The following is a 13,133-nucleotide window of genomic DNA, read 5'->3' on the forward strand; positions in this document are numbered from 1 at the left end:
CAAATGGATGTATATTGCAAGAGTCTTTACAAGTTAAATACTACTTCACCAATAATTGGGTATATCAGAATAAGATGACTTCTGTGTATTTTTAGTTTTAGGGGAAATTGCTTTTTTTCCTCTTTTTACTTTGTAAAAAGTATTTTCATTTCCATAGTCAGTAGGAAGTCAATCTACAGCAATTCTTAACATCCTTCAGAAAAATAGACAATGTCATTTTTTTTAATGTCATGGTTTGAGAGTTCCCATTCTTTCGGGACTATTACAAGAAAAAATTAAGTTAAATATAGGAAATTTAAAGAATTAATAGAAGATTCTCTAGAACACATTTTCATTCTTTACTCACTATTTCTTTTTTTAGTTATATATTTTCTAGTGTTTTTCCAATTTTAGTACAAATGTACTAAATTTTGTAAAAATAACTCCAGAAGACATATATTTTGTGTATGTCTTTATGACAAGTCATCTATTGCAGCAGGGAGAACAGTCTGTAGACTTGCCATCAAGATTCATTACCATCATTATTGCTTCACATAAAGAGGGATTTAGCCTAAAAAGTAAAGCATAAGGACTTCGGGAGCTGCTGCCTAAAATGATATGAGAGTCTGAATTGTGCGAATGCAGATAAGGCAGTCTTGACAGGACTCTCTTTAGATTGAATGTACCAGTCACTGGTATTCTCTGGAAAATAAATGACTGCTTTTTAATTATCAACTCAAAATAATGCCATTTGGGATAAGTTACCAAGTTTATAGCTGAATGTACAACTTAAATTTAATTTATAGATGAACATGAGGCAAAGTAAAGAAAAAACTTTGCCAGTGAACTTAGAAATTATATGGTTAATTTAAATGTAGTCATAGCATAAATCAATATGAGGAATAATTAAATGCAGTAGAAATCAAATATTCTTTCACTGTTTTAATCTATCCCATTTAAAGGCACCCTGCAAATGTGGTACATTTTTACTGTTTTTAAAAATGCTGTACAGTAGAAACTAACACAGCATTGTAAAACAACTATACCCCAATTTAAAAAAAAAAAGAACTGAAACTGAAAAAAAAATTTAAATGTAGGGATATTTATCAGTTGTTGGGAGATGGTTATACAGCTGTGGGCCATTCCTTGATGACTGAATTCCCCTTATACTGTCCAGTGACCACTTCATCAGAATTACATGGTTTGTACAATCATTGTTCAGATTACTTGGCCCTACTTCAGTCATAATCAATATTTGGCATAGGAATTTAAAATTTTTCCAAGCTTCTCTGGTTATTTTAATATACACTGACATTTGAGAACCATGACTCAGAGGATAGAAATTCCTATATTCAAATGCTTTTTATCAACATCAAACATATTTGTAAACTAGAAAGATTCACATCATAAAGGAAACTTCAAAGAGGAAGAAAATAATCCTCACAAAATTCATACTTATATGATTTTTAGTGTAAAAATGTATTATGATAAAAGGAGATAGGAGACCTTACCAAAGAGCAATATCCTAAACCCTGAGGATATAGGGATAAAAACAAAACAAAATAAAAACAAAAAAGATGTCTGCTCTCAAAGCAGCATCCACATTTCTTCCCACTACAATCTAGTAGGAGGAAGCAGAAAATAATACCATAGTAAGTAAACTATTTATGATGTAGGAAACAATGTATGACTTCATTCATTTTTGAAGGCTATATTATGAAATTTTCCATTGCACATATTCTTCTCAGCAATTTAACGATATTGTACTCTGATCTTCATCCTTTCCTGTGGTTGTTTTCAGCTGATAGTTGGACTTCTATTTATAAATTACCTGTGTTTATATGCCTGCCGCCATGGTGGAGGCTGGGCAAGGTGCTCCTCTAGTCCTTCCTTCTTACCTCAGATGCCTGAACAGAACAAGGCCAACCAGTAGTAGCTTCTCAGGAGCTGCCAGATCTGTGAGGGCTCAGAAGGGTGGTTATGCTTTCAACACACTGTAAAGGGTCAGGTGGCCCAGGCTGGGTGAGTCGAGTTTGGGCGTATACAGGCTTGGGCTTAAATTCATTTACTGATGCATTGGACACAATAAAACCACAACTGTTATCAAAAAGTTCCCCCCTACCCCTCTTTTTCTTGTTCTCCCATTGGAAATAGCTTTAAAAAGAAAAAAGATTAAAAAAAAAAAAAAAAAACCCTGAAAGTCTGTGTAATGTCCTTAGTCTCTTCTTGGTAGGCTCTGAATTCCAATTTTTCATTTCCCAACACCATAAGAATCAATGTTTTGGTCTCTTAACAATGATTTTCTGCTTAATTTCTCCGATTCTGACTCCATGCATACACAGCATATGTGTTGACAAATGCTTTCTTAGATTCCTATCAGTATGTAGTAAATTACCACACTAGGGGGCTGTAACAACACTCTTTTACTATCTCACAATTTGCTTGTGTCAGGATTATAAGCATGCTTATAGTTGGTTCCTCTGCTCACAGTCACACAAGAATGCAAGTTGTTGGCCAGACTGTGTTCTCATCTAGAGGCTTGACTGAGGAAGAATTCACTTCCAAGTTCGTTCAGGTTGTTGGAATAATTCATTTCTTTGTGTCTGTATGACTGAGGCATTTTGCTGGCTGTCAAAAAGAGACTGCCCTCATCCTAAAGGATGCTCAACATTCCTAGAGTCTTTGGTAGTTTTTTCCATGTGGGCTTCCACTACTTGGCTACTGCCTTCTTCAAGCCAACAAGAGTTTCCCACTTCAAACAGAAACTTAATTAAGTTATAGAGGCATCCACCTGATTAAGTGAGGTGCTCCCAGAACAATCCGCTTTGGATGACCTAAATATCAACTAATTCGAAACTTTGCAAAATTCTTTCACCTTTTTACCTCCCCCCAATCTAGTGAGATTTTTGCAAGTCCTAATTGCTGCTTTCTCTTCAAGTTGTGCCCCTTTAAGTGAGTTGACAAATATCCCATGAGGAAAATAATCTCGCTTCTTCCCCCCCTCAAATCTTGCTGCCTTTGTTGTTCTCTGTACCTTCAACGTTCTCTTTCTTATTTTGTTAGTATGATTGTTTGTGTTTTTTAATCCAGTTTTTATAGTTGTTCCCAGGGAAAATATTCCTTCTGATACCAGTTGCTTCATCAGACCTCGAAGCAGAGTTTGATGGTACACAATTATTTTAATCTTTTGCAAAACGTAAACCTTTCTTCTTTGAAATTGGATTTCTTTGGTTTTATATGATAAATTACATAAGATATAACCTGGGGCAATTGGGTTAGACATGAAAAGCAAACGCACACAAGCTGAAATAAACAAGTGGGACTCATCAAGCTAAGAAGCTAGTACAATAAAGGAAAAAAATCAATAAACTGAAAGCTATGTATGGAAAACAGTATGTTCTTTCCTCAAAAAATTAAAATTGAACTACCATATGAATCAGCAATCCCACTCCTGGGTATATATTTATAGGAAGTGAAATTGATACCTTGAAGAAATATCTGCACACCCATGTTCATTTTACCACTGTTCACAACAGCCAAGATATGGAAGCAACATAAATGTCCCTCAATAAATGAATGGATAAAGAAAATGTGATATGTATGTGTGTGTGTCTGTGTATACACAAGCATATACATATATATACATATATACATAATAGAACATTATTCGGCCATAAAAAAAGAAGGATATCCTGCTATTTGTGACAACATGGATGGAGTTGGAGGGCACTGTGCTAAGTTAAATAAGCCAGGTGGTGAAATACAAATGCTGTGTGGTATCATTTATAGGTAGAATCTAAAAGGAAAAAAAAAAGCTAATTTCATAGAAACAGAGAATAGAATGATGACTGCCAGGAGCTGGGGTTGCGGGGGGCACTTAAATGGGATGATGTAGGTCAAAGGTACAAATTTTCAGTTGTAAGAAGATTAAGTCCTAAGGATCAAATGTACAGCATGGTGACTATATTTAATATGGTATTGTATATATTTGAAAGTTGCTGAGAATAGATCTTAAACATTCTCATCACATTAAAAAAAAGAGTTAGCTATGTGATGAATGTGTTAATTATCCTGATCTTGGTAATCATTCCACAATGTATATGCATATCAAATCATCATGTTGTACACTTTAAATACAGGAAATTATATTTGTCAATTATTTCTCAATAAAATTTAAACAAAACAAACAAAAATAAAGTTGAACAGCCTTCCAAATTGTTTAGGGAAAAGGATATTCCTTAGAGAAAAAAGATATCTGTCAAAATGTGGTTTAAATGATATAAATAGGAAACTGTCTTTTGATCTGGCTTCCTAACATGAGTAGTAGACAAAGGCTTGACTTATGCTGTCTTCACTTTGATATCATCTCCAGTAGTTAAGTCAATGACACCAAGATATATGTTTATTAATAATTGTAAAAGGTACTTTAAAAATAGATACCTAAATATACATAATGTTCCATGTAACATCAGTTGAAAGAATAACCCACCACCAATATCAAAGACACTCATCACTTTCTGTTTTTGTGTAACCCCTCCTTCAGCTTTCTTATAACAATATGTTGATCATCTAATCAAATTTTCATATAATTCTATTAGATTAACTCAATAAACTAAGAAATAGGAAGGGTCTTAAAATTTTTTTTTGAATTTAACAGAAGTCTGCAAATCAGCATTCAGTATTTTGTTTTTTCCTGCTAGTTTTCCTTCAATTGCAGCAATAAAAATGCTTTAAAGATCCCAATTACCCATTGCTGTCACACGTTGCCAAGCTTCCAAGGTAAAGAACTTTTCAAATACAGTCAGGTGTAGTAGAAGTTATTATCAGAAAATAAATCTTTCAAATGAAGAAGAGCATTCTTTGCATGTTATATAACCTCCTGCTCTTTTTCTTACTAGACTGAAATATCAGGAATTTAAACCTAGTTTTAAAGATCTTTATCCAAAGAGCTTCTGTTAACATCTTTGGTAACCTTAAATGTTAGCAATTATAACCACTGGATCAATACTTTTCACGTTTTCTTGCTTAAATATCTACTGCAAGAACTTTAGTTCTATTATTCAGAAAAAAGCTAAACCTACTACTCAATGTCAATGTTATTAGGGGTGATTCATTAGCACACTCAGACAAAGATCTAGTCAAGTTTTGAGTGCATAATATCTGCACAGAAATTGACAAACTAATGACTTCTGAAAGGGGGGAGAGGACACTATATTAAGGCAGGTGTGAAAACAAAGGAAAATGATGACATCTGAAAAATTCAGAACTATACTATATAGGAGCAGTCCATTTTATGTAGACTATCTAGTTGGAAATGAGAGTGGATAAGTTAAATAACTTGTCTTTAAAGTAGTTTTGCTTTAGCAAACACACCATTTTCCCCCCATAGAGCATAATGTGCCTTGAGGAAGGAAAAGGAAGGATTGATATCACATGAATATATTCATATAGGAAGCAATATATTCATATAGGAATAATTCTGGGTCCTGAGCATAAAGAGCTTCTCCCTCCCTGTAATTATTCCTTATTTTGAACATGAATTTTATGGAGAATATGTATATGCATGTAGATATACATATATATGTACATATATGAACAGAAGGAAACTTCTGTTGGATGTTTAGCATTAACATCTATTCTTCCAATTTGATGTTTGTTACATATATTCTCCATTAATTGAAACTATTCCAATAAGCAAATATTATGGGATGCTTGCACAACAGGTTACCGAAAATAAATAGTTTCCATCTAATACTATAAATATCACCATGCGTTTTTGGAACAGATTTCATTGAACGCAATAATTTGTTCCATAAATGTCTGGAAGAGCCTATATAAAGCACTTTTCTGTTGTAACTCAAAATCGACAGTCAAATATTTAGTGTCTCTTTAGAAACCTAAATAAAATAGAATTTCTAATGAGTGCTTAGCAGAGATGCTTGCACATATTAAGTGTCTAATAGATATTTAGAGTATAGTAATTGATACATATTATTCTCCATCAAACTAATTTTGACATTTCCCAACTTTTTTGTTACCAGTTTGTCATCATTTTTGGTTAGGGTGATAATTTTTTTCTATCCTGATTGTCATATACTGTTGATTTAAGAAAAGTGATTCATAATTGATCTTTTTAATATCCCTTCCCTGTTAAGTCTACAGGTAAATTGTTCACAGGAGAAGCTAAAAATAATATCTAAACTCCTTAACGATGAAGAATTCTTGAGAATTATGGAATGATACCTTGTGTGTGTATGTGTATGTGTGTGTATATACACAACCATACATAATATATATATACTGTACATATATATATATACACATATACATATATGTACAAATATGTATACATTATATGGATATAATATATCATATAGGTATATAATATAGTAAATTTAGTATTTTCCCACCATCAATTTCTTTCCTCTCTATGCATTCAGGCTATCACCTCACTGAAAGGTAAAGTCTATGCCCCCAATTACTTGAATCTGAGCTGACTTGTGATTGCTTTGTTCAACTGAGTACACTATAAGTGATGTTGCATGATTTCTGTAACTAGATCATAAGATACTGACCATAATGTAAAAAGTACATCTACCTTGAGATCTCCAGCTGTGAGGAAGCCCAAGCTAGCCAAGTGAAAAAGCTAGTTGAAATCATTAATTCCTATAACCAAGAGAGATAATAGGGTCACCTATGTGGTGACTTTGAGGATTATTTGCTATGCAGTAAAAGATACTAAAACAGTATTCATCACCAAAATCACAATTCCACTGTAAAAAAACTACAATGATTTGTAGTGGTTTGGGGATTAGGCAATCAGTAGCATCTGGAAGTGATCTGATGACATGGCTGGTAAGAGATTTAAAGAGAATGGAAGAAAATGTTCATGGAGGCTGGGAAAAGAGATCATTATTTTGTAATGGCAGAAATTTGTATAAACTGCCATCCTTTCATAGAATAAGTATCTAATAAGCATGGATATTTCTGGGGGGGATTTTCAGGCAGAAAACAGAAAGCAGTTACTTGCTTCTTCAAGCTGTCTATGTTAAAATCTAAGACAAGAAATGAACAACAACAAGAACAAAAGATGTGTCTGGTTTACAAGAAAACTTTAAAGGAAATAATTAAAGGGCCTAGGATTCACTGAGTTCAAGCATAAGGCTATTTCTTATCACCTGGTTCTCTCAGGGGAAAAAAAAAAGTCTCAAACTGTGAAATGGAATAAAGACAAAGAACCTCAGTTGCCAGTAGTATAAAAGTGACCTATGAATGAAATATGGACCATCAACAGAGGTCTCATATCCATTAAAATAATTGAAGGGAATATGGTCCAGATGCATGTCTACAAACTGATAATCTAAATGAAATGGACAAATTTCTGGAAAGACACATGTTATCAACCTAACACAAAATAAATAGAAAACATGAATATTCCTATATTTATTAAAGTAATTAAAGTTGAAGTTAAAAGCCTTCCTGCAAAGAAGTTTCCACGTTCAGATGGTTTCAGTGGTGAATTTCACCAAATAATTTTTTAAATTATTATTAAAAAAATAATAATAACTGAAAGCTTAGAAAACTATTTCACAAAAAAGGAAGGCTACTTTCCACATTATTTTATGAGGTCAGTGTTTCCTATATAACAAGGTTAACCAAAGATTTACATTAGAAGAAAGCTACACACCAATATTTCACATAAACATAAACCTAAAAATCTCTCACTAAAAAAAAAAGAAGTAAATATGTGAGGTGATGGATGTGAGTTAACTTAATAACTTGATGGTGGGAATCCTTTCATAATGTATATGTGTATCAAATCATCCCATTATACAGTTTAAATATATTAAAATTTTATTTGTCCAATATACTTCAATAAGGCTAAAAATGGCTCAAATATTTTAGTTTCAAAATAAAAATGCATTCTATTCAAATATAAAAAAAATCATTTAAAATGTTTTATCAAAACATATCCAGTAATATATGAAGAGTATTATATACCATGTACAAGTATCCAGTAATATATGAAACATACACCACAAGCAAGTAGTATTTATTTAGAGAATTAAAGATAAAAAACAATAACACTAAAACTAAATATAATAATGAAATACTACATTCATTCTCCCTAGGCTGAAAAACATAGTAAGAAGAGCTACCCTCTCCATTCTGTTAAACATTGTGCTGGGATCCTAAAAAGTGCAATAAGATAAGAAAAGTGAATCAAAGGCCTACACATTGGAAAAATAAATAAAACTACCTTTATGAAAAATGACATAATACTATATTTCAAAAAGTCTAAGAAAGCTACAAAAATGCAGACAGAACTCATATATGAGGTAAAGAGTATCCAGGATATGTCATACTATTATAATTTTACATAATAATATATAATTATGTATATTTTAATATAGTACTATAGATAATTATATAATATAAATATAATCAAATACTATATATTATCAAGGAAAAATATGACGTTGAATTTTAAATGTTAAAGTATTGTGTAAATGCCACTTAAAGTAACTTCAAAACATAAAATTCTCAGGGATATGTTTAGCAAAATGCCACAAAATCTATACATTGAAAACTACAAGACACTACTGAAAGAAACTAAAGAAATCCCACAAAAACATATTAATAAAAGCTTTTGTAAGTGAAAAAAATAAATATATAAAGTCAAGGATATCCACCTTTCCATGTACAATAAAAAAAAATTTAGAGATGTACAATATTCTTGAATTAAAAGGTTCAATATTGTTCAGATTTAATTATCTCCAAATCGATCTGTAAATTTAGTACAATCCTAATTAAAAATTCTGCCAAGCAATTTTTAAAAAGAATAATGGAATGTGAAAATTTTTATTTCTTTCTTTTAATACTTAACAAAAAGTTATTGTACTAAATAAAGGCAGTGAAGTATTTGACAAAAGGATAAATCAATGAAACAAAATACAGAGTTCATAATTACTTGTGCATATATATGATTCATTGATCAAGATAGATTTCAACCTAATTTGAATGGGAAAAAGACAGTCTTTTCCAATATGGTATTAGAAAAATTAGGGGAGAAAGAAAAGTTTTACCTTGACTTCTCACCAGAGAAAAAGTAAGGAAAACTGTATTATATCTAAATGTAAAAGCTGAGTTTGTAAAATTTAAGATAGGAACATAGGACAGAATCTTCTCTACCTGGGCATAGAAAAAGATTACTCGGAAAGGACACAAAAAGCAAGAACATAAAATTTTTTAAAAAATAATAAATTACCGTCACAAACTGAGGATCTCATGCACTGTTGGGGTCTGTTGGACTGTTTGCTCTGGGGGAATCCATTCTCCCATAAGAAGTCTGAATAGCCTGAAATCTCTGTGCAGTGAGGAACCCCAACTTTGCCACATAGAGAGAACATGTGAAGTCAGAAATGCCCAACCAGCATCCATTTTTTCCTGCCATCCCACACAAGTGCCAGTCCTGTGAATGAAAAAGCTCTTAGAGAACCACAACTTTGGCTACCACCTGAGTGTAATCATTTTAGGGACACCAAATTAGAACCAACCAGATATTCAACCCCTAGAACCTTGAGAGATATCATTAAATTGTTTCTTTATCAAGTCACTAAGATTTGGAGTGTATTATTATAATAGGAACAGGATTGTAAACAACTGACTTGGTTTCATATGCAGGTGGCACGGGCAAGCTAGTATACCATACTCTATCTGGGGCCTAAGAAAAAATGCCCACAGTAACAAAGACAATAAAAATATTAATCCTCTACCTGTTCATGATAATTTGTACTTCAAAATGTTGAATTAAACTTTTTCCAGGGATAAATACTGTAAATACTCTCAGGAGAAAATTATTTGTTAATTCACAAGTGTGTTAGAGGAAATGGAAACACTGAACATTCTCTATTAATGACATGGGGAAGTTAAATTCAGAGAAAACAAAAGGACCAGACAGTGGAGGTCAATTTCATTTCCAACTTTTGACCTTAGCCAAATCTGACACAATACATTAATTGATAGGAAAGTAGGCTTATTTTAATCCAAGTTGACTTCCATCTGGGTCTTGTAAACAATTATGTATATTTGATACCTAATATCTATACCCAGAAGACAGTAAAATAATCCAGAAAAATATAACATCACTTTTCCTTTTTTTTTTGTTGAACTCATTAACTTTTTAATTGGTTTTTCTAATGAAGTAATTGTTTTTGACTTTCTGGAATAAAGAAAATATATTTTAAATTTATGCTTAAAAAATAATTCAAGTCTGATTTATCTTAGAGTGAAATTTAAGTACAGACTGTGACTTTCTTGTTAATTGTCCTTAATTTCTGGAACTAAAAATTTCTAGTTCTATATAATGCCTCAGAAAGATAACTCTGATATTCTATAATATATGGATTGTCAAATAGCACTAGTCTAGAAATTATGGAACCAGTATCTTAGATCTGTTCTCTGCTACTAATTAGAATATCAATTTTGGTTAAAGTTTCAAAAGACAGTGACTAGTTGGCATGCTTTCCTTTACCTTCTGCCAATAGAAGAGAAATGATACAGATCATGATTAACCATTAGGCCAAAGTAGAGAGACCACTGAGCCCAGCCCCTAGCAAATTTATGATATCCATGTAGCACAAGTGAGGAATAAACATTTGTTCTAAAAAAGCACTAAGAGATAAAGTCACAGCATAATATAACTTATCCTGATGATAAAAATAATTGACTGTGGAAGTAAAGTGTTGCCGTCTCTCTCCCTCTCTCTCTGTCTCACACACACACACACACAAACACCCCACACACCATAAACCCTTCACTTAGGAGTCATATAGCAGTTGATAGGGACATTGTTCTCAAAGTCTGAAAGAGTGACATTTGTGCTATGCAAAGGTGACCTATCTGGAAAAGCTGCCATTCTAATAACGCAGAAGACAGACCATTTACTTATGAACTTTTATCATAGAAGAAAATACAATGTGAAATAGTTTTAACAATAACAGTAGTTAAATATATAGTAGTGTCAGTTGATTGCTGTTGACTGTATTTGGCAAATTAGTATTAGAAAGAGCTAAGCGCAGAAATAAAATGTCTGATTTTGCAAGTAGTAATGAAAGGGAATAAAGAGAGTCTACAAATTCAGGGACATGTAAGACTGAAAGAGACAACTGCTTCTCAACCTCAAAAGATAAAAAAAATAAACAGAACTGCTTTGACCAACAAGGTTTAATCCAAAGTCAGCCTTGAAGACAGGATGAAATCAAGGGTATGTCCATCATACCACTGATTAAACCCCTGAATGACCTGAAGTGGTAACATAAATTCTTTCAATTGCAAGATGACTCCAAAAAATAGACTAAAAGTTGTGGCATTCCCACAAAACTTGTAGGTTTTGTGATGAAAGAGCAAAGATATACAGCAAATCTTAGGAGGATGTCTATAAGAACAAAAACTGGAAATATTGAAATTGATATAAGTAACTGATTGGATTCAAATATATAAGATATCCATTCAATTTTAGGCTAACAACTACTAAACAACCTATATTCTGGACTTTAATAAACATAACTTTTGCCACTTTGAGACTTAACATGATTTTTCAGCCTGCAACCCTCTACAGACAAAATCCCTCAATGCCATTTTCAAATATGGCTAAGGAGGGTCACGGAAAATATTAAAATTTCCTATGGACAGTACAAAAGGCCACACAGGACAAGGTACTAGGAATTCTTTCCCAGTAAAATATTTCTAATCACTAGTAGGGGGGGGATCCTTTCAAAGTTTTCTTAGTGAAATATCTGAGTTCCTACAAACCAGCGACTAATGTATACCCCACATGTTTTCCCATTTTTCAAAGGAGAATGCAATTCTATTCATCCTGTCTCTGTTCTACCATGTATATTCAGTATACGAGGACAAATATCTTTTTTTTTTTAAGTTAATACATCTACAGATGGAGAGAAGCAACTCAGTGGGCTGAAATAGAGAGAAAGATTATAATTTGGTAGAGTAAATAATATTAGCTTTATAACAAAGGGAACAAAACCATTTCTGCAAATTTGAGTTTATATCTTATCTTAGCAAAGCTTACACAGAGCCAGCAATTTATAAAACCTTTTTATGGGCAATCAGTGGAATAATGCATTAGACTTGGAACAGTAATTTGTTTAGACTAAGATTGCGTTGTTCCATTCTAATTTTAAGTGCTTTAACGTACCAAACTCACTTATAATTAGGCTTCTTAACAATGCTCTATCTTGTTTTTTGAAATTTTGATGCACTAAAGCCTCTTTTTGCTTAGAAATGTCCCCAAATATAAAGAATTTTCCTTTCTCCAAAAAACATTTTCTAAGTTATGTTTAACTTTGTATCTCAGTCATTAACGAAGAAAAGTGTTAGTATAAAATCACCCTGAAGGTTTTGCAGTTGAAAGAATTGTGAATGCCAGACTCTACATTTCTATATACTTCAGAGATACTTAGACATAGCAAAGCTATTTTGACCAATTTGCCATCTATTTGGAATTTTCAAACATATTTAAGTGTGAGCTTTTGACACACGTTGAAGTTTATGCCTTGCTTGAATTCTATTTTCAGATACAGAAAATCCCTAGCCTGTTAGCAGTCTCTGTTTTCCTGATTCTTACACCCTATAACCAAGATCTCTTTGTATTATCTAAAATTCACAGAAAATATCCATTACAAAAATTATCCCTCCTTAAAAGTCACAGTAAGAATATATAATGGGCACCTTATTTTTGATAAAGGAGGCAAGCATATACAGTGGAGAAAAGACAGCCTCTTCAATAAGTGGTGCTGGGAAAATTGGACAGGTACATGTAAAAGTATGAAAATAGAACACTCCCTGACACCATGCACAAAAATAAACTCAAAATGGATTAAAGACCTAAGTGTAAGGGCAGACACTATCAAACTCTTAGAGGAAAACATAGGCAGAACACTCTATGACATACATCACAGCAAGATTCTTTTTGACCCAGCTCCCAGAGAAATGGAAATAAGAACACAAATAAACAAATGGGACCTAATGAAACTTAAAAGCTTTTGCACAGCAAAGGAAACCATAAACAAGACCAAAAGACAACCATCAGAATGGGAGAAAATATTTGCAAATGAAGCAACTGACAAAGGATT

Source organism: Balaenoptera physalus (genome assembly GCF_965194825.1).
Source record: "Balaenoptera physalus genome assembly, chromosome: 14".
Classification (NCBI taxonomy): Eukaryota; Metazoa; Chordata; class Mammalia; order Artiodactyla; family Balaenopteridae; genus Balaenoptera; species Balaenoptera physalus.